The following is a 21,612-nucleotide window of genomic DNA, read 5'->3' as shown; positions in this document are numbered from 1 at the left end:
TCTGCTTGTAGATGAGAAAATTGCAGAAGTTGTAGGTCCGTACCCTCATTTTGTTTTCAAAAATAAAAATTCACTTGAACGTATTTTATGTCATGGACAAAAAGTGAGAGTGAAGAATCCCATATTGGGAGGTACCTCATCATGTGGTTCATGTAGATATTGTGAATATATAGACAGTGAGAATATATTCATACATCCTATCACTAATCAGCAGTTTAAACTTAAAGTGAAAGCAGATTGCTTTACAGCAAGTATAGTTTATTTAGCATGCTGTCAAGCATGCTCTTGCTTTTATATAGGAAAGACAATAAGAAAGTTAAAGGAAAGGATAAGAGAGCATCTTTTAGCCATTAGGAATAGAGATTATAGAAATGCCCTTGCAAAGCATGTAGGTGAAGAAGGGGAAGCACATAATTTTAAGTTCAGGGTTTTAGAAAGGAAGGAATATAGGCAGCGTTTAGGAGACATCGATAATATAGTAGAGCAAAGTGAAGTTAAATGGATAGTAAGGATGCAGGCAGATACACATCTAGGGTTGAATGGACGTGTACCTTTAAAACATATATTGAAGGCCTGTAATATATTCAAATGATTATGACATCACTTAAGTAATTATTGTTTTAATATATAAGAAGTGTGTTTTTAAGCTGTTGTATGATGGTCTAAAGAAGCGCTCTTGTAAGGGCATGTAAGCGCTATCCTTTTACATCTTTTACTAAATTAAACTTTTCCTTGGAACTGTCATGGTTGGTCTGCAGATTTTATTCTTTGGATTATTGCCTTTTGTTATTTCTACAACCTTTATTGCATTGGAGTACCTGTTTCTACAATTTAAATGTAAGCTGGAGTAGGAACATGATAGTACAACATTACAACCAGGGTGAAATGTGTATTGTTGCCTTATGTGTAGTTTTGATGCCATTTTATTCAAAATACAAGATAATATTTTACACAATATACATCTTTTCTATAATCCTTTTTGTAATATTTTTCACTGTTATATGTGTTTTTATGAGAGCAATGAATTACTTGAATGAACTTGTTACTTTGTAACAGTGACACTTTGTGAGGAGCGGGGTAATGATAGCATAATATGTTGCCTATTGGAGAATGTTGAGCACATGATTTGTGCATTGTGTATTAAAGCAGACAACTTGTAACTAATGTTTTATCTGAAAAAGTCTGTACATTAGTCAGACAAAAAGCGCTTATGTAATAAACTTGTTGGACTTTTCGTTGGAGGAGTGCTATTTTGTTTTATACTGCCTGCCACCTGCCATTTACGTTCAGTATCACAGTGCTAACAACATCCTAGGCACACAGTCATGAGGGAGTTGTGGACCCTGGTCTTTGGCAACATGACATTTCAACATAATGTTTCTCCTATCTTAAGGTACACCTTGTACATGGCCCATGTCATACATAAAGGTATGTCATCAAGGGACATGGGGTATAAACATCACCGTATTCCCCTCAATGAGGCTCATTATTGTGTATAATTCTCTCTATGTCATTCACATCACACAGCATGTGCAGCAGCTGGGGACATCACAGAGGTTCACCACCAGAGGATACCAGGGCATCAAACATCTACCATACACTGATAAGCTATAAGGGCAACACTCTACCTGGTTTCATACATACTCCTCAGGGGTGACCTCAGTGTGGCATGCCAGGCAATCACTGACTCCACACTGATGAAACTGTTGCACCAGTGGAACTCATCCTCCACTCTGTTAACACACACACAAACACACACACACACACACACACACACACACACACACACACACACACACACACACACACACACAAAACCTGGCAGGTGACATGAACTGGGCATGTTGGCAGCTTAGATGTGTGCCCCACACAATCACCCTGTGGTGGAAAGGGCACCCTGTCCACAACAGTCAGTGTAGCTATTTACACATTTGTAGGTGTAACCTGGATAACTGGATGGTTAACCGCACATACACCCCTGGGATACCATCTGTGTCCCTGTTGGACTGGGGCATTGGGTGCTGCCTTGCATACACATGGGCTAACATCTGGGCTAGACATATGGCTGCTCAGGGCCCATATCCTAGTAACCTCATATGGTACCAGGAATATCAGATATGGACTGAGTGCTGTGACAGACTGTGTTGTTATGTGTCCAAACCCATCACTGCCATCGACTGTTGGGTGTCCACTATGGGCAACGTTACAGTACCATGTCATCCAGCCTACATCTGACAAATAGGTGAGTGGTAGTACAAGTGCATGTGGACATTCCAGCAACAGCTGTGCTACAAAATAACTGAGAGCAGTGCATATGTGGTGTAGGGTGTCCTCCTCATAGGTGTCTGACATCTGCAGTACCCAGATGTTTGTGGAATGTTACACATACCTGATAGATGTAGACCCCCTGCCAGATAAATGTGGATTTCCAGACACCGGTTGGACAATCTGTGATGGTTGTACTCAGAGTTTGGGGAATGTGTCTGTGGCATGCCAGACCCCTGGGACCACAGTATGGTACATTAATATCTGGTACTGTATTCATTCCCTTACATTGTATGCTCAATATGTAGGCACTGCTGCTGAGGCAGAGCCAGTGTCCCCCCACTACTAGTGCATATAACCTGCTTTCATGTTGCAGGGTGTCAGCAGGTATGCTAGCCATACATATCAGGCAATGAGATACAGTTGTGGAGTACATAGTGACCTAGCCAGAGTACATCAGGATCTGTCAGGGACACCTGGACAATCTTTGAACTAAGCATGTATGACATTCACAGACTGAGAGGAGCTCACTGACAGTACATGATGTGATATGCCAGTTGCATCCATCAGTACGTACTGTCAGTATTGTACAACAGACAATCCAATAGCAGTCATATGTGAGCTGACCATTGGTGGGGTGAGTCAGAAGCCAGAGCTGTGATCTATGTCACTGCAGACAGAACCAAAAGGGATGGCCATAGGCAATGGACAGCAGACTAACAGCAATATATCAGTCCAAGAAATGTGGTTGAGACCTACTGTATTAAATTCCTATTTCCCATGACTGCATACCCCATCTGCATTCCATTACATGCTTAATTCTATGACATACATGGTATATTGCTGTACTCCTTTGTGAGAGGAAATCTAGTTGTAGTCTACTACAGAACTGCAGTCATCTTCATGAAGAAAGTTTTAGACCTGTATACCATAGGCAGCAGCTTGTCTTTTGTAGGTAATGCTCATGAACAGGTGATTGCCAGTGCAGCAATCTGTGACTCCCACTAGCTAATTGCATCCAGAATAGCAGGGTTACATTGCCATTAGCCAATGCTATGGGAACACAGTCCTATATTTATGGGATTCATGTAGGCCTTGGCCATTTTCCTGGCCTGTGAGGAGGACATTATCGAGGTGTGGGAGCTACAGCATCCCAGACAGTATGTAGAAATACTGTTCATTGTCTGGGTTGATGTGTTATGTCCACAGTTGCATGCTGTGTTTGGCCATTGTTAACAGAGTTTGTGATTCTGTGGCAGGTTACTGTTCAACAATGCATGTTGGGCTCCATAAGGAGACAGGCAGATGTGAGTGTCATGCATCCTTTTTATATGAATGTGCATGCTGCTGCAGTTGATGCTGGTGTATCATCTGTGTATGTTTGCAGTTGGAGAGTGTGATACATGTCCCTGCCACCTGAACATCCTTCCAACCCTTTATATATGGGTGTTGTGTGGATGCCCAGATCTAGGTGTTTGGGAGGTATGGTAGGCCTGTAGGAGGTAGATGAACATACAGCTGCATGTGTGGTAGGCCACAGCTGCTGCATTCTGGCCAGGAGTCATACATGAGATTGTGAAGACATTGGGGGACAGCAAGCTGTATATGTCAGTGAGGGGGCAGTGTCAGCTGTTGTGTCACAGCATGGCCAGGGTGAGGGTACCTATTACAGTCCAGGTGAGGCATGTGGTACATACGTTAAGTAGTAGTGCCATCCAGACAATGTTAGGGGAGGTTTAGGACATGTATTAATATTTGTGTCATGTGATCCACCATCCAGACCTTTGACGTGCTACTGTGGGTGGCAGTGACTGTAGAAGTACCAAGCAGGTATGCTGGACATTGCAGGGCTCAGATATTTGTAGGTTGTATTGCCAAGTATGTAGTTGTCGTGCAACAGACTGGACTATGGGTCTGAACTGTTGGTGTCCAGATGTCAGACATGCTAGGAATGTTACAGATAGAGCTACGGAGTAATTATTATGGGAGGAGTAGTTGAACGGCATATGTGCATGCATACAGTGTGTTACACAGGATTGGCATGAACATGTATGCTTGGATGGCTATGACATGTGACACTGACCTGTCTGTCATGCTTTTTTGAAATCAATCTACACTGCTTTGCCATATCAGCACACAGCATAGCTTTGATGACAACCATGCCATATGTGGGTGGCATGACTGTGGACATTTTGCAACAGTGTGTGCAGTTGTCAGCTGTACCTGATATGGTAGGCCTCCTGTCAATCCATCAACATGTCTTTGGTTGTGTACTGGTTCAGTGTCTGCATCACAGGCGCAAGTACACTGTCATTTATCACATTATATGTAGAAGTAGTGTCACTGGTACTCGGGATATCTTTGTAACAACACCAGTAATTCCCCAGAGTTGAGTTGGCCTACTGGTGTATTGCAGTGAACTGTAGTTCAGAAGGTCCTGGGGCCAATACTTGGCAGTAGTGTATTTTTCCCTAATGTTACATCACTGTACTGCATGACATATTTAGAAAGAAACAGTAGCTCCCCACAGCTGACTTTGCCTAGTGGTGTGTTGCTCTAACCATAGTTCACAAGGTCCTGGGTTCAATACTTGGCAGGGGTGTCTTTTTTCCCTAATGTTACATCACTGTCCTGCATGATTTATTTAGAAACAAACAGCAAATCCCCAGAGCTGAGTTGGCCTAGTAGTGTGCTGTTTTGACTATAGTGCAGAGGGTCTTGGGTTCCAGACTTGTCAGGGCTGGTTATTTTGTTGCTGGACAGAACAGTGTCTGAATCAGATAAGGTGCTTTAAGTGGGTTTGAGTGACATGCTACGATGCCAAGCGGCACTTACCTTCACTTATCGGCACTTATCCCCTGCTTAAACCTATGCTATTTCTGAAAAAAAGAAAATAAAAAAGAGGTGATAGAAAAGGTGCTGAAATGAGAGCAAGGAGGGGGAAAAGCAATATGAAAAGCAGTTAGGGATGTGCAGGATTTGTGCAGGAAAGGACCATAGCTCTTAATTTCTTGTGCAGCAACAGCTGTGCATGATGTGAACAATTTGGAATTTGGAACCTCACACCCCACAAGGAGGGGTGTGTGTGACATAAGTTTGTTAATTAATTGATGGGATAATTGATTCATGGCAGTGTACATGGGTGCAAATTGGAGAGCTATGTATGGGATGAATTTTTTTTTTTATTTGGGACAGATGTCTTTTTTTAAGGTGAGAGTGGGATGTTAGGAAAGAGCTGTAGGTGTGCTTGGGGAGGTAAGTTGGGTAGGAGATGTTGCTTTTGCAAACAGACAAGACATTGGACAAGGGTGGTGTATGACACATGAGGGGGTAAGCACCTTGAATGGGGAGGGTGGTTGGGAATTGGAGGACCAAATGCCCCAGATGGCAACAGTGGGACTGAGAACCCCACCAATGGGCAGTCACCACTGCTCCTTCATGGCCCCAAAGGTGGATGTGCTGGGGGCTGGGCACTAGGGCCAGCCTGCCCCTTGAGGTGTGCCAGTCTGCCCTTGATCTGGTGCAGTCTATCATCCAGATAATGTTGGATGACCCTGCGCATCATACCTGAAACTTGATTCTGGGTGACAGTCTCCTGTTCGTGCCCGCACCCAGGGGGGAGATGGGCCCTGTCCCCTGAGGCAGTCCCACCTGAGGGTGGTGCAGCACCAGCAGAAGGAGCAGCTTCAGGTTGGGTACCCACGCATGCTGGTGCCATAGCCAGATGAGCTGGGATAAGTGGATCAGCCGGAACTGGCCTACCCAGTCATGCTGTGGAGTTGAGGTTTGTCAAGGTGTATTGGTTAGTCATGAACAAAACATTTCAAAGTTAGTTATAACAGCAGGAATGGGTGTCCCAATTAACCCAGAACAATAGAATTACATAGCATAAGGAACACAGGTATAAATGGAATAACAGTTATTATTTTAACAGCATGCCTTTAACAGGTATGGCAAAAATCCAACAACGGTGGAATTTCAACAAGGTATGTTAGTATGCAACTATTGAAATATATAACCAATAATACAACACAAGGCCCAACATTCAGTTTTGAGAACAACATATGTGTTAATGAAACCATACCCGTAGTATAAGAATAATAATTTGTGATGCAAATAAGGGGTTGGGGGAGAGAAAAACATTCCATTAACAACTGTATAGGGTATACTTTTTACAACAGTACTGCAGAATACTCTACAGTTCTGGCCTTATTTTACATCTACATGTACCCTATAGCTTCTCTATGACATACATACCTCTCAAGCTGTCAACATGGCATGGTATGGGCCAAGCTGTAAGAATTATAAGTACATGACTACAGGGGCTTGTACATGTCAGGGTAACATATATGACTAACAAGGTGTCCTCTGCACTGGTGTTGTATGAGTGTGCTACTGGGATTCTTCATATGGATTTATATCTGTGTCCAAGGTTACTGGAAACAATGATCACTATCTGTGACAGCATGACAATTGAGAGACATGTATTGTGCACAGTGCATGGAGTAGATACCTATCCTGCTGTCATTCCTAGGCATGGTAGACATTAGTATACCCCCCATACAGCTACTACAGACATTTCTTTACCTGTATGTCCTGTGTGGGGAATATCTGTTCTCTGTAAGTGACTGTTTCCATAGTCAGTACTACTTGTCTGTCACTATAAATAAATCTTATTACCGGTCCCTGGATTCAACCTGGTCTGTGTGTGGAAAAATAACATATGTATTGCTTATCACACTAAGCGACTGGGACACTGGGGTGTGTTGGTTGACTGATATGTGTCTAGAGCTTACCTGCTGACAATGTCTGACCTGGCAATATCAGTAGAGTGTCACAGGAGACTGCAGTGACAGCTGAACATATATGCATAAGATTCACTCATGACAGGAATAGTAGGTGAAGTGTGTTTTAATACTTGAAATGCAGGTGTAGACAATTAACCTGTAGTGGATGGGTATATAAGTGATCTGTGCAGACCATATCAGGGTGCTGGGATGCCTACCTGACCCATATACATTTGCAGATGCTATATTTGCAATCTACAGCTACTACTGTGTCATACTTACCTGCATCAGCATACCTACATTCAGGAATGCATATAGCTGAAATGCAAAGGTTAACAGCAAACAATCCTGATGGGAAAACAGGTATACATTCATTTAGCCATCCGTTACCTTGTCGATGTACCAAATATCGAAAGCAGTGCAGCAGGTTCTCATATTTCCGAACCAGAGATAGTCGAAACACACAATACCCCCCCCCCCTTTTTTGACCCATGGTTGCACTTGTTTAGGTGGTAGAGCAGTCAGAAATGTCACATTTGGTGTTTTGTATGACATTCTGACCATTCGCCACTTTAAAAATCGACATTCTGGTTCAGAAAAACTAACGTTCAGAGATCATTTCATTGACTAAATTAATGTATACTGGGAAAACACTATAATACCTTACACATTACTATTCAAGGTTCACATGTAAGTGCATAACATCTATTAAATTGCATTCTATCTTGTACTACAGTTCCACATCTACACTTTAGCATAACAGTTCTTGTGCAGCCAAACTTCAGTCACATCATGGTGTTATACCCGTATTTGCTTAGCAACACCTGTTAACTTGGACATCTTCAACAACACAACAGAATACACCCAACAATCAGCAGAAGAAAGCTGTATTGAGAATGACATGACACAATCATTGGTATACATTTAACAAACTTTATTGTACTCCAGTTTAAATAATGCATGGATTGATAGTGTGCTGTTATTGCAGTATACAATACTAACACTTTTACCTTCACAATTCTGACTGCAGTTGTACTGTATTTCCTGTAGATCATGAATGGCTGTAATTTATTCCCTTCACATTTAGAATGCCAGTGTACTTTATTACCAGATCATTAGTATTAATACCATATACACATGTCATTCCTACACATTATTACTGTTATTGCAGTACAGTCAGAACAGAATATACCTACTGGCTGTTACTACTGTACTCTTTCTTATTAATATTACTACATACTGTAAGATATATCTGTTCTCACCACACTCTCAGCAGATCCTCACTAGGTGCCCCGCATGGGTCTCCAAGTTGCGAGTCTTCTCCTCTGCAGCGGTGGGAAGGAAAACACACCATTATGCATACCTGTGTATTACATATTCATGCTAGAATTTCATAAAGCAAAGGTTCTTGTATTTAGATACTCCTGGGGTATTCCCATCCTGAGAATCTTGGATTCACTAGGCCAAGAGTACCTCCTTCCTCCACTTCAGGTCATCATAATGATGACGCACCTGCTCACCAATGTGGGGGATTCCAGTGGCATCAGTAAGATCATGTGCCAGATGGTCCCAGGCCTCAGACTTGTATTCAGAGACCTGGTACTGGCCCTGCAGCAGTCTGTTGTCATGGTCCTTAACAGGGAGCCAGCCATGACCCTGAACTCCAACATGCCCAAGCGCTGCAGCAGAAAGTCCACTCCCTCTCTGACTCCAGCCATAGCTCCTGCAGTGATTAAACTCCAACAGATTCTGGCTGTATTCCTGCCTATGCAGCTTAAATAAGGGTATTTTCTCACCCTTTCCTACCATTGGAGCATTTTTGAAAATGCTAAGCAAATCTCAGTAGTGCACAAACCCGCTAAGCTTAGTTGAGCAGTGCTTAAAGTGACAAATGCTTACAAGTGCTTAGCAGTGCACAAATCCACTAAGCTCATCTGAGGACTGCTTAGAATTGGACTGCTTAGCAATGTTCAAACTGGCTAAGTGGAGCTAAGCATTGCTAAATATTGCTCAGACAAGTCCTGTTTAAGCATTGCTTAGCTTGGCTTAGCAGTGCTTAGCAAAATTTAGCTAAGGGCAAACAAGAGTTTTGAATAATAACACAAATATATATTGATATTAATTACTCATTATTGATACTTTATTATTATGTGTATGTATTTTACTTTACATGACCTCATCCTATGTACTTTAATTGCATTACCTTGGTGTGTGACTGAACTGTATTGGACACTTGTTTAACTGGAGGTTTTTACCTCAAGTCTCCACTGATACTGGGATTCTGGACCAGCTGCATTAACCTCATTGACAAATATCAATAACTACGTCAATAAAAAAAATAGAAATGCTTTCTAATGTAAAAGCTGAATGGCCTGTCCTGGTATTTGCACCATGCACCTACTGCACATGAAGCTATGACTCTAACCAGTAAGCTAACTCACCTGTGAAGATTTCAGCTATATATTTCTATATTGCTTTTTGTTACATTTAACCACTGCTGCGCAGTGTACTGCAGCATGCAAACACGCTCAGCTACTCTGCAACTTAACAAAAAATTAAAAATAAATAAATAAACATAAAAGGAAAACTCACATTTGCACATTTAATTTATGTGCTGTATGGCACTCTGGCAGCACAGGGGATGCGTTACAGACACTGTATCACACCTCCTGTGTGACATAAATAAAAATAATTATGAACAAGTGTCCAAGGACACTTTAATTTAATCTTTTAGTGCTGGCACTTTGACAGTGCAGGGGGTGTGTTACACATCTGCAGGCACTGTAACACACTCCCTAGCACTGATTCATAACCATGTACATGACTCTCTCTCAGTAGCGCACCTTCATGAATATGCAAGGCATGCTGCCGAAGGGGAGCTGCAGACACAGAGACTGTTCACTCCGTGTAGGGCTTGCAGTATTCCTACACAGAGTTTATTAAATCTGGGGGAGTGACTTAGATGTAATTTACACTGCTTATGTATTTTTATTTGTGAGAAATATAATTTAATTTCAGTTGCTTCTCATGTACTCAAACTGAAAGCCATTTAACCAAAAGTGAGCTTTAGCTACTTTTTGAAGCATTTAAATTGTTTACTTACTTGTTTCGCTTTTTCCCACCAAGATCATATGAACTAAAACACATTTTTTAAACTTCTATTTACGTTTCTTCATGCTTAAACATTCTATTACCTTAAAAATCCTCTTGCAAAAATATGAACGGCTCAATCTAAACAGTACAGCTCATTGCTGATGTAATCAAGGTTAAAGGTTGTACATGAGCAGTTACTGTTTTTTCAGCAATTTAAAGTGACAATAATGCCTTTTATGTGGTTAGCCCATTCAAGAACGTATACTGCTTTAATCTTATTTAAAGCAAAATATACATATTTTATCTTAATAAGACATAAGTGAATTGTTATTGTTTGTCACTTAAGTGGCAAGCTCTCCTGTGTTGTTATATATAACCCTAATAACATAATTTGTTAAATCACAACCATACTTCTAAATAATTTCACTAAAAAGGTTTAAAATCGTAAAGAAAAATTCCACCCTTGAACTACAATAAATTGTTTTTTTCACTCTCTCTTTGTTTTCAGACCTATTTTAACACCTCAAAACCACTCTAAGTGTTTTATTTGTAATTTTAGCCTGTTTTCCACAACGTGGCTACCAATGAGACTTGGTCTGTCAATGTGATCTTGTAGTCCCTCAAGCCTTTCTCTTTCCCATAATACTTTGTTTGACTCATGCCAGACATAAGGAAGTAACTTTGAATTCCCATGTCATTGACATATAATGGGATTTGGGAGGGTCACTGTTATTTTCTTTGCCTTCTGTAAAAGGACTGCTTCTTTTCTGTCTTTAATCATCCTTATTTATGTTTGTCTCAGACCTTGTTTTACACTATAGTTACAGTGGATATAAAAAGTTTACACACCCCTGTTAAAATGCCAGGTTTTTATAATATAAAAAAATGAGACCACAATAAATAATTTCAAAACTTTTCCCACCATTAATGTGAGCTGTAACATGTACAATTCAATTAAAAAACAAATCTGCCAGGGGAAAAATATAAAAAATAAAAAATGTACACTATGCTGGTTGCATAAGTGTGCACACACTTAAACTAATACTTTGTTGTGTGTGCACACCCTTAAACTAATACTTTGTTGAAGCACCTTTTTGATTTACTTACAACATTCAGTCTTCTTGGGAAAACACCTGCTATCAATTAAAGAGACTCTGATCAACCCCAAATAAAGTTAAGCTGTCCTAGTAGGATTTTCCTGACATTTACTCAGTTGCCTGCTACAGCAAAAGCCATGGTTCGCAGAGAGCTTACAAAGCATCAAAAGGATCTCATTGTTGGAAGGTATCATTCAGGAGAAGGGTACAAAAAAAATTCCACAGTATTGGATATACCATGGAACACAGTGAAGACAGTCATCAAAAAGTGGAGAAAATATGGGACAACAGTGACGTTGCAAAGAATTGGACACCCCTCCAAAATTAATGAAAAGACAAGATGAAAACTGGTCAGGGAGGATGCCAAGAGACCTACAGCAACACTGAAGGATCTTCAGGAATTTCTGGCAAGTACTAGTTGTGTACTACATGTGACAACAATCTCCCGTATTCTCCATATGTCTGGACTATGGGGTAGGATTGCAAGATGGAAGCCTTTTCTTACACAGAAAAACATCCAGGCCCAGCTAAAATTTGCAAAACAATACATCATGTCTCCCAAAAGCATGTGGGAAAATGTGTTATGGTCTGATGAGACCAAGGTTGAACTTTTTGACCACAATTCCAAAAGGTATATTTGTCGGAAAAACAACACTTTGCATCACCAAAAGAACACTATCCCCACGGTGAAGCATGATGGTGGCAGTATCATGCTTTGGGATTGCTTTTCTTCAGCTGGAACTGGGGCTTTAGTCAAGGTGGAGGGAATTATAAACAGTTCCAAATATGAGTCATTTTTGGCCCAAAATCTTCAGGTTTCTGCTAGAAAGCTGAAGATGAAGAGGAATTTCACCTTCCAACATGACAATGACCCCAAGCATACACCCAAATCAACAAAAGAATGGTTTCACCAGAAGAAAATTAAAGTTTTGTAATGGCCCAGCCAGAGCCCAGACCTAAATCCAATAGAAAATCTGTGGGGTAACCTGAAGAGGGCTGTGCACAAGAGATGCCCTTGCAATCTAACAGATTTGGAGTGCTTTTCCAAGGAAGAGTGGGCAAATATTGCCAAGTCAAGATGTGCCATTGTGATAGACTCCTACCCAAGATGACCAAATACTGTAATTACATCAAAAGGTGCTTCTACAAATTATTAGTTTAAAGGTGTGCACACACAACAAAGTATTAGTTTAAGGCTGTGCACACTTATGTAACCAGCGTATTGTATGCTTTTTATTTTTTATATTTTTTCCCCTACCAGATTTGTTTGTTTTTCAATTGAATTGTACAGGTTATAGGTCACATTCAAGTTGGGAAACATTTTGAAATGATTTATAGTGGTCTCATTTTTTATATCACAAAAACCTGGCATTTTAATAGCAGTGTGCAAACTTTTTATATCCACTGTAGAAGTTTTCCAGCCACAACCAGAAAAGTAACTAAATTGCAGGCATTTGTTCAGGGTTTTCTTTTGGAGTCTGAGGAATTGATTCTGCAAGGGTCTCTTAGTATAGTGACAGTTTTAACACCTCTGCAGTAGTTTGCAGGGAGGGCACTCTCAATTCCTCTTGAACTACAAAGGCAAATACTGAACAAAGATCTGATATCCTATTTGGGCATGTGTGTCCAAGCCTTGAACAGGGGATGTTAGCACCAAAGTGCATAGGAAAACTTGTCACTGAAATAATCTAAAACACCGAAGTAGTATGCATCCCCCACATGTACTTGATAATATAATAAGGGACAAGCTATGAGAATTTCCAGGTTATGTAAAAAGGATGAGGTTTTTGTGACAGTAGAAGAATCGGAGCATAGATTTTTTAAGCTGGGAATATAGCACACACAAAGTTAGGCGTATTATTCAGGTGGTCAAGAAAAAAAAGAACAGAGAAGACACATCCCTATTTCTCTGATGTAATTGAGGGTATGGAAGCTCAAATGCTAGGTAACAATAGGCACAATATAGTGAGATTACCTGTTTATTTCTCAAATAATGCTAGAATAGCCACTAATATATATATAAGAAGTTCTGGCCCATCCTAGCAACTGATAAAAATATATTAGGCATTGTTGGTAAAAATCCGAGTTTTACATATAAAAATATGAAATCTCTGAAAAGAAGGTTATGTTATTCAGTGGGTAGGAATACTCAGTGAAATACTGAGTTTGGAATGGGCACTAGTCCCTGTAATAGGTGTAACTTTTGTGAATACATAAATCCAACAGAACTGTTCTGTCATCCAGATTTTAATAGGACATTTACATTTAATTTTGCAGCTACATGTGACACTACAAATATGGTCTATTTAGCCCACTGCATAAGCTGTGGCTCATTCAATGTGGGCAAAACTGATCGGAGACTACATGATAGGACAAGGGAACATATAAATATATATATATATATATATATATATATATATATATATATATATATATATATATATATATATATATATATATATATATATATATATATATATAATATTAATACCAGAACCATCACTAATGCCTTAGCTAAACATGTCATTCACAAAGGGGACACACATAAATTTCACTTCCTAGTTATGGAAAAAAAATAGATTGGACGGGAGACATGCAGATGTTAAAAATAAGACAGAAACAAATGAAACCCACTGGATTATTAAATTAAGAGCTGATAGTGGCAGTGGTTTAAATGACAAAGTCCCCATCAAACCCATACTGAAACTAGATATTTTTAATAGGATGTTAAACAATCCCCAGGATTCAATAAAGCATTTCTTCCATGCAGGAATAGTGTAGCTGCTCCTGCATGGAATATGGTTGCCATGCGATCCAGTAAACAAGCCTGGGGACATACACGAGCCAGCTAACACTATTCTTCCATGGACATGACTGGATTATGCTAATGACCTCATTTGCTGGTGAAAACTATGTAAATGAGGTAATTTAGAGATCCAGTAAGCAGGCAGGCATCTGTGACAGAATAATGTATCTTGCAGACATGTATTAAAGCTACTAGCTAAATACATTTCTGCAAAAATCAAAATGGAGGCATGGCAGCTGAAAGTAAAGCATGTATTATAATCATTCGGCATGCCAATGGCAAAACATATGGCCATTGGCATGGAAAAGTGTTCCATATTTTAAAATTCAAAGTTTACCTTTTTGGCCGATCTCGGCCGTTTAAGCATAAGGCAGCAGCGTGCAAATGGGATTGTGCCAAAAAAAGAAATGTGAAAAGGTAATTTTAAGTGAAATCTGCATTTTGTCATTATAGTCTATGGCATACAGAATTAAAACAATAGCAGAGAACAATGGTTGCTAAGGGGAAAGGCTTTGGTGTAATGCTGTAACTAGGGACTAAGGCAGTAGGGTATGCTAATGAGGGAAATCTACTAAATTACAAAATGAAGACAAGTGCCAAACTCCACCTAACCATGTAGAAGCTATAAGGCAGTGGTGTAAGCAGGAGAAGCAGCTGACATGAAAATGGGGGGTGTCATGCTTGGTGTAAGCACATTGGAGCTCCACATCTCACATTTGAGCTTAGCTAAGCACAGCTAAGGAAGGGTGTTTATCTGAGGCTGTATTGACTTATTCCATGAAATGAAGAGCATGTTCATGTCCAGGGGAGGGCCATTTCTCATTGTTTACCTTAGCTAAATGGGTATGTATGGCGTGCACCGAGTCTAAAAAAAAAAAAAATTATCAGGACTGTTTACATTTGGGCACCGGGTTTGCGTGGCGCACTTCGGGACTTAAAAGAGGTGGAAATGTGAAGGAAAAAAAGGAAAAAAGGAAAATAGCAGAATAAAAGCAATCAAGTACAAATAAAATAGCAAGCAGGTGGAATGTACCATAGCCAGCCAACCATACAGGCAACATCTGCAGCACAACAGTATAAACTGTGCAAACAACTTTCAGTCTGGTTTTCCCCCAAACCTTGCACCATTGGTGTACACATGCGGGGGAATTTTAACCAAAAAAAATGTTAAGGGATGCTGTTGCTTTGATCTATCAGTATGAGCTAGAGGCTGAGGGTATTGAGGAGGATAATGCTGACAACCGCCCCAGACTGATGAGGAGGAGAAAAGTGTTCAGACCCAGGGTAACATACAGGGGCTACATGATCTGGAGATATAGTGCTACAGGGTGGACAGAGTCATACTTCCACAAATCATTGAGCTGTGCCAGCCTCAATTCAGACCCAGAGCCAACAGAGGGGAACCCATACCAGTGGATACCAAGGTATGTGTAACCTTAAGAATACTAGCTACAGGTACTTTTCAAAGACCTACTGGGGACATCATGGGGGTCTCACAGGCATCTGCATCCAGGGTACTCCGCTAGTTCTTGGATGCCATGCTACCACATGCTGGTGAGCACATTTACTTCCCCAACACCCACAAGGAGAGGACCATCAATATGCGTCTCTTCCACCATGTTGCAGAGTACCCAGAGGTACTGGGTGCAATAGACTGCACCACATCCATATCAAAGCACCACCCAGTGAACAGGGTAGGGTCTACATAAACCGCAAGGGCTTCCCCTCCATCAGCTGCCAAGATGCCCAGGGCATTATCATGAATGTGTGTGCTGGCAGCCCTGGAAGCTATCATGACTCCCACATCTGGCATTTGTCACAGCTGTACCAGGCATTTGCCAGTGGGGACATTTCGTATGGCAATCTGGTGGGGAATGCTGGCTATGCACTGAAGCCATGGATGATGACACTCATCAGAAATGCACACACACCATTCAGGAATGCTATAATGAGGCACATGCACAAACTAGGATCATTATAGAGTGTGTGTTCAGGTTCCGCTGCCTTGACATAGCTGGTGGAGCCTTGCAGTACTCTCCAACCACATTTACACACATGTTCATAGTATGTGCCATGCTACACAGTATGATCCTGCAGAAACAGCTAAAGCAGGAACAGCACGGCGAAGGGACACACACACACACCCACCATTGCCAAGGTCCCCACAGGCTTAGCAGGACTCGGGGTAGGAACCCCCTGAGCTTGCTCCTGTAGACAGATGGAGGTGTGCCCAGTATGCCCAGGCTTTGGCAAAGAGGCAATGTATAGCATACATACTGTAGGGACTCAGTGACTGATACCTCTCTCCAACTCACACACAAAGTAAAATGGATGCCACACACATCACACTACCTGTAGCTTACCCTGTATAGGCAGTGTACTACATGCATCTGAAAGATTTAGCCCTCACCCACTGTCCCTATAACTGCTGCAGGTACAAGGTAAGTCAGTCTTCTAAACAATAAATGAATGGAGTAATATGTTCCGGTAGCATATCTATGGTATTGTTGCATGCATGCAAGGGAATGGGGTGGCCTACTGGGGTGGCAGCAGACAACTGACAGATATGTGGGATACCAGGAAATGTCTGCCCAATACTGGCTTCCCCACACTACACAGTATTATCCAAGGTGACAAATCCCACTGCAGTATATGCGGAGAGCTAACTAAGGGGGGGTCATAGGTCACATGCATGGATGTCAATGTGGGGATCACATACTCACCTCTCAGAGTCACCCAGCAAGTCAACCATAGAAAACCATAAAGGAATGTCTGACAAAGGACCACAAATGGCGTCAATGATGAAATGCCCTCCTTCAGACTTACACAGTGATATCACAGCAGGCCTTGCAGTTGCAGTAAGGCTCTGAAGGGTAAGACGTCTGAAACTCAATTGCATGCCATTTATTTATTTTATTTTATTAATTTATTTTACATTTGTTGACCTGGCTAGTCCAACTGGATACATGTCCATTTTCAGTAGAGGCCCGAGGAGAAAAGCTCCACATTTACAATATTATTTACAGTAAGAAATTTTACAAAAAAAATTGAGGTACATTACAGTTTTTTACTTGACAATGGAATTTTACTTACAAATTTAGTACATATATGGTATAGTTAGTCATAGCAGTGAAATCACAAGTAAACATTTTTCAACTGTACAGATGATACTCTTTTTAGGTAACAGAAAAGTATCTAGCACATGCAGATAAGATGAGTAATACCCATTGGTAAGTGAGGTAGTTAGTCAGGGTTAGCACAGGGGCATAACCAATGTGCTTTAAGGTATGGTTTCAGTTTGCTTTTAAATAGGCTGCTTGAGGTAAGGGAGGTTAGATCACTGGGGCGGGTGTTCCAGGTTTTGACAATAGTGTTACGGAACAGAGGGTCACCAGCCAAAGTGTTAGTTTTACATATTTGCAGAAGTTGTTTATTAGATTAGCATAAGGTCTTTAGGCTGCTATAGGGGGTAATAAGATTTGTCAGTATTGGTGTGTTAGTAGGTTGAGACAGGATCTTGTGGGCAACTGTTAGTTGGTTAAATGTTAAAAGATTTGGCAGCTCTAATCATCCTAGCTGTTTAAGATTGTGACAATGATGCATTCTGTAGGAAGACCCAGTTGCAAATCTGGCAATGTTATTGTAGGAGATAGCCAGCTTGTTCAAGTTTCTTTTACATAGTTTAGTATATATAGGGGAGGCATATAGTAGGGTAGAGATTAAGTGGGTATGGGCAGTAGTGGACCTGGCTAGTGGGGTTAGAAAGGGTTTGATCCTATAGAGGGAACCTAGTTTCTTGTTGACTTTTATAGTACTGTTTATATGGGAATCAAAGGTAAGGTTGTTATCTATTAGTACCCCAAGTAGTTTTGTAGTGGGATCCGGAGAGATAATAGTACCATAACCTGATGTAACAGTAAAATTAAGTGGGGAGGATCTACTAGTGGGAGTAAATTGTAGAGGTTTTGTCTTTTTGGGGTTCAAGATAAGACATTAGTGTAGAAGCCATTTCTCAACTGTATTAAACACATGTTGGGTTAGTGACTGAAGACCTGATGGAGAAGTGGCTGAGCATATTCATGTTGAATCATCTGCCTATTGGATACAGGTAGCTTGAGGTATTGCAGCATGTAGGTCATTTATAAATATAGAAAATAAGAGTGGTCCTAGTATGGAGCCTTGAGGGACACCGAGGGAAATTGGAAGGTTAGAAGATAAGTTATTCTCCCATAATACAGCCTGTTGCCTGCTGTTTAGGTAGGATTGGAACCATTGTATAGCCACTGTATCTAGTGACAGGTTTTTGAGTATGTTAATGAGTAGTTGGTGGTTTACCATGTTGAATGCTTTTGACAAATCAATAAAGAGGGCGGAGGATAGAAGCTCATTATTCCGATATTTATTAATGTGATCAGAGAAGGAAAAAAGAGCAGAGGTGGTGCTATAAAATGGTCTAAAACCATGTTGGCTGTTAGCTAGTAAGGTGTTTTCTAATCAGAAGCTTAACAGCTGTTTGTGAATGCATTTCTCCATGAGTTTTGTCAGTGGAGATAATATGGCTATAGGTTGTTTGATAATTCATTGGAGTTACCACCTTTATGCAGGGAATAATATATGAAATTTCCCAGATTGATGGAACATTATCTTCAGTAATAGTTCTATTAATCAGGATGGATATGGGGTAAGCTATGGCTTTTGCAGCTTTTTGTAGGTATTCTACAGGTAGTAGATCTGCTGAGAGGGTGGTAGGTTTAAGTTTTTGAATTAGGGTACAGATAATGGATGTGGGAACAGGTTGAAAGTGAAATGATCGAGGTGTGTTAGAGTTTGAGGTGGTGGAAGATGAGGTGTCAAGGGATAGCTGATTGGCAAGTGATTGAATGGTCTCTGTGAAGAAAGTGTTGAAGGTGTTGGCTATTTGCTTGGGACTACTGTGATCAGAACCTGAAGGGGTGAGTCTGAGTGATCGACCTGAGTGTAGAAGTTTATTAATGCCTGACCAGAATTTCTGAGGTTTATTTTGGTGGGTTTGTTGGAGCTGAAAGTAAAAATTACTTTTGTCCAACTGTATGGCTTTTTTTGTTTTGTTTCTTAGCTGTCTAAACTTTAATTGATCTGCAGGGTCTTTAGTAGTACGCAAGTTTGCCCAGACTTTGTTTCTAAGGAGGATTGTTTGTTTAGTTGCTTTAGAAAGCAACGGGTCTGGCTTAACTCTAGTTCAAATTGTATGAGTTGGTGCATGGTGGTCAAGAATAGTTAAGAATTTAGAATTTAAATATATAACTGCTTCTTCTAATGGTAGTTGTTTTAGGGGAGACCAATCACTTGCTTTAAGTTCTTTTTGAAAGGTATCAGGGTTGAAATCTTAGTTGGATCGTATTGTCCTATATGTGGCTGGGTTTGGAATGTCACTCTTATTTCTAATTAAGAAGGTAAGAGGATGGTCACTTATGTCTTTGGTGAGGTTTCCTACTATGTAATTTTGGTGGTGACTATTTATGAGGTTCCAATCAAGGGTGCCTTCCTTGTTATTAACTTTATTAGTCCGTGTGGGGGATGTAATGGTTTGAGTAAAACCATAAAGGTTTATATGGGTAGAAGGCTGTTCTGTGGTATACCTCTTCCAATTTATATTAAAGTCACCAAGTACTATGGCTTCCTGTGGATAGTTTGTGAAGAGCCAACTAAGGATATTCTCTAGGGTGTTAGTGTTATTGCCTGGGGGAAGATAAATACAAATGATACAGATAGATTTACATTTATTAAGCTGAATTTTGGAAAGAAGTTCTGTATTACTGGCTAGGGGTATATTAGATTCTATGGAAGTTACTTGTAAACCATATTTATATAGTATAGCTACTCCACCACCCTTTTTAGCTTTACTGTCTAGTCTCAAGATATTATATCTGGGTGGTATTACCTCATTGTCTAGTATTGTTGCCTTGAGCCATGTTTCAGTGAGACATAGGATGTCAAATGAATGTACATCCATGAGAGCATGCAGCTGGGCAACCTTATTGTTAATGCTCCAAATATTAAGATGGGCTATTAGGAGTGAATTAGAGGGTCTAGCAAGCAAATGTGAGTTAGCAGGGGTTGTAATGTAAGGCTCTATAGTTGTAGTAGAATTTGGGCCTGGATTTGGGTGGATATCACCATCTATTAAGGAGTGAACTTGTAGTCTCAGTACAGATTTTAGAAGTTTATATATTAGGTTCTGGATTTTCCTGTCCCTTGAGTTATGACATTTAATGTGAGTCAGTCTATGATATTTAGCTGGTAGGTAGTTTGATGTGCTGGGTATGTTATTATGGCTATGAGAGACAACAAGTGTGGGTGTGGAGGTTTGTCTTATAGGGTACTGGAACCCTTGGCAGTTCAGGTGTTCATAGAGTGTAAAAAGATAAAGTATGGATAGAATAGTTAGAAGTGAGAATAATAGTAGGAACATAAGCAATGGTGAGGTAGATGCCATAATGGAGTGTTATATACAGGTTATTGTGGAGGAAGAGTGCTGATTAAGTACTTTGTTAAGGGGTCTGGTTGTATACCTTTAAGAGGTCTATGATGTGTTTAGTTGTATGGATGTGGGAGTGGTCAGGGTGTATAAATGTAGGAGTAATGGGGGCGGGTGAGAATTGGGGGCAGGGTAGGGGAGTGGACTGAGCCCGCAGAGCGAAGTGGGTAGAGCCAGTGAAGGACTGACTCTATGAAAAACAATCAGTGGAGTTCTGCCTGCCAGGTAAGTGTATGGGAGATACTATGCAGGGCAGTTGAGTGATATACAGTAGAAAGTAGAAAGATAGTTTGGGACTGCAAGAGAGGTAATTTTAGGAGAAATCAGTGTGCCTGAGAGTTGAATGTTAAGATAGTTGGGTGGATGATAAAGGAGATGGGCCTAGGAAGGGGGTGCCACCTAGTGGCCAAAGGATGTATTGCAACTATGGCTACTTGTAGGGCTAGCTGGTATAAAGGTAAAAAGGAGGGAAAAACAGGAGTAAAAATCAGAGGCTGTGAGAGGGGAAGGTATGGAAGTTGGGAGAAGGGAATATTTTGGCTGCTGGCTGGCCTGACTAGGGAGTATAATTTAAAACCGGGAGATGTTAAATATATAAAATCATTACACACTATAGCTGTAGTGAACGTACTTCCTTATTTCCTTAAGGGATTGATGCTCAGGGAGGGGTTTGGCTCTATTCCTTGGCTTGGGGAAGAGACAGCAATGTTGGATAGGGCAGTTTCCCAAACCCTAGCAAAGGAATGGCAGGTTAGAGTACTAGATGCAATAAAGGGAGAAAGAAAACAGGGTGGTGAAATAAACTATAGGTTAGCCACACTTCCTTAAAAAAACAACAGTTCCAGACAAATTACTTATAATTCCATTGGCCAGGTAAAAACTACTTACTTTTCTGCAAATTCCAATCAGATAATTATAGAAAAAAAGCAAGGTAAATTTAGTTACCCAGTTAAATATACTTAAGTAGGTTCAAAACAACTTTCGTACTGACACAGTTATACAGTTATTAAAAAGATAGCATAAAAACATAGCAATGCAGCATATATG

This window comes from Protopterus annectens, chromosome 8.part1 (assembly GCF_019279795.1).
Source record: "Protopterus annectens isolate FY-2018-M chromosome 8.part1, PAN1.0, whole genome shotgun sequence".
Taxonomy (NCBI): domain Eukaryota; kingdom Metazoa; phylum Chordata; order Ceratodontiformes; family Protopteridae; genus Protopterus; species Protopterus annectens.
Note: the sequence above shows the minus strand (reverse complement) of the source record.